Consider the following 2,524-nt stretch of genomic DNA (forward strand, 5'->3'; position numbering starts at 1 on the left):
GTGTCAATACACACACTGGCCCATGTGCAGTAGTCAGCAGAAGTAAAGACTTTGCCACTCAGTGAGTGCCGGAGCCCAGTGCAGTACATCTTTAAAAGTACACGTATGTGCATTTAGATATCAAACTGCTCTCACCAACCAGTCAGTCGATAATCGTTTAATCAGCTTATCAATCTCATAATTAAGTAAACAAAACAAGTAATTTAGTAGGTGAGTAAAGAATGACTAGTACATTTTATCTAGATTGAATGGCTCAATGTCATTAGTATCGTCAAGTGGTAGAATTGTAAGTGTTGTAGCGCTGGTAGCATTGGCCATGTAAATAGTTTGTCTTCCAAGCAATAGGGGAAACCCCCTTTTGCAGGTGGAACATACAAATCGTAATGTATCAGATAATGTGGATTTCTGGTGATTTTTTTTAGAGCTACCATAGGCAAATCTACAAACACTTATACATGTATACGTACATAATTTGCATTTAAAGCAGGAAACTTATGCTCTCCCTCAACCAACTTCCAAGCCATTGCATCCATTTTCTGTCTTCATTTTGTTGCTAATCGATATGTTAAATGTAATTCATTGTTTTGCTAAAGTTGTGCTCTCCAGTTTCTCAAAGGTGATGTTGCTAGGCAGTTAGCAAGTTATTCACTCCTGGCAGTCCCCGTTCTCTCCTCTCCCTTTCTCCTCTCTCCACTCTCTCCTCCCCCCTCTCTCCTATCTCCTCTCTTCTCTCTCCTCTCTCCTCCCCCCTCTCTCCTCTCTCCCTCTCTCCTCTCTCCTCTCCGTTCTCTCCCCTCTCCTCTCTCCTCTCTGTTCTCTCCCCTTTCCTCTCTTCTCTCTCCTCTCCGTTCTCTCATCTCCCCTCTCTCCTCTCTCCTTTTCCCCCTCTCCTCTCCCCCGTCTCCTCTCTCCTCTCTCTCCTCTCCCCTCTCTCCACTCTCTCCTCTCCCCTCTCCTCTCTCCTCTCTCCTCCCCCTTTCTCCTCTCTCCACTCTCTCCTCTCCCCTCTCTCCTGACTTCTCTCTCCTCTCTCCTCTCCCCTCTCTCCTCTCTCATCCCCCTCTTTCCTCTTTCCACTCTCTCCTCTCCCCTCTCTCCTCACTTCTCTCTCATTTCTCCTCTCTCTCATCTCCCCTCTCCTTTCTCCTTTCTCCTCCCTCATCTCTCATCTCCCCTCTCCCTTTCTCCTCTCTCCTCTCTTCTCTCTCCTCTCTCCTCTCCCCTCTCTCATCTCTCCTCTCTCCTCTCCGTTCTCTCCCCTCTCCTCTCTTCTCTCTCCTCTCCATTCTCTCATCTCCCCTCTCTCCTCTCTCCTTTTTCCCCTCTCCTCTCTTCTCTCTCCTCTCCCTTCTCTCGTCTCTCCCTTCTCCTCTCTTCTCTCTCCTCTCCCCTTTCTCCTCTCTCCCCTCTCATCTCCTCTCCCCTCTCATCTCCTCTCCCCTCTCTCCTTTCCTCTCCTCTCTCATCCCCTTTACTCTCTCCTATCTCCCCTCTCTTCTCCCTCCTTTCTTCTTTCTACCCTGTCCTCTCCCCTCTCCTCTCTCCTCTCCCCTCTCCTCTCTCCTTTCTCATCTCTCCTTTCTCCCCTCTCCTCTCCTCTCTCCTCTCCTCTCTCCCCTCTCCTCTCTCCTTTCTCCTCTCTCCTCCCTCCTCTCTCCCATCTCTCTTCTCCCCTCTCTCCTCTATCCTTTATCCCCTGTCCTCTCCCCTCTCTCCTCTCCCCTCTCCCCTCTCCTCCCTCCTCTCTCCTTTCTCCCCTCTCCTCTCTCCCCTCTCCTCTCTCCTCTCTCCTTTCTCCTCTCTCCTCTCCCCCGTCTCATCTCCCCTGTCTCCTCTCTCCTCTCTTCTCCTCTCCTCTCCTCTCTCCTTTCTCTAAGCCCACAGGGGGATCAAGTGAGATTGGGTCACATTATGCTGCCGTCGAGGTCTGAAAAATGATTTGAATGCCGCCGACTACATAAGTGATACACACACAGCTTGACCTTGCGGCTGACTTGACTTGAAATACTGGAGCAAATGTGTGTGCACATTTAATATTTTCTTCTTAGCACTTGCTTCTCTCTTTTTTATGGCATGCCACATTTTATTTATTTATTTATTTATTATTTTATTATTTCTTCTTGCCTTCTTGCCTTTATTTATTCATTTTTTTCCTTTCCTTCTTTTCCTGACTTCTCCCACTAGACTGTCAGGTTTGTATTCAGTTCCTGTTTGTGAATATTTCTCTCACTTGCTTTTGGAATATTTGCTGTTTTTGTTGCATGCACACATACTCCTTCCATTTTATTGTTCAGCCGTATTTCTTCTTTATTCATCACCCACATGTTTACTGTATTATTGAGCTGGAAGACACAAGAAACCAACCACACATTCTGCTGTAATACCTACAGTAAAGGATATATTGCTGTATTTATACATATACTGTAGCTGTGTATTGAAAGAGCACATACAGGGCCGGTTCTCGTGAATTTTGTGCCCTAGGCGAGAACCCTCTTTTTGTTGCACATTTAAAAATCTGTTAACA

This window comes from Engraulis encrasicolus, chromosome 21, assembly GCF_034702125.1.
Source record: "Engraulis encrasicolus isolate BLACKSEA-1 chromosome 21, IST_EnEncr_1.0, whole genome shotgun sequence".
NCBI lineage: Eukaryota > Metazoa > Chordata > Actinopteri > Clupeiformes > Engraulidae > Engraulis > Engraulis encrasicolus.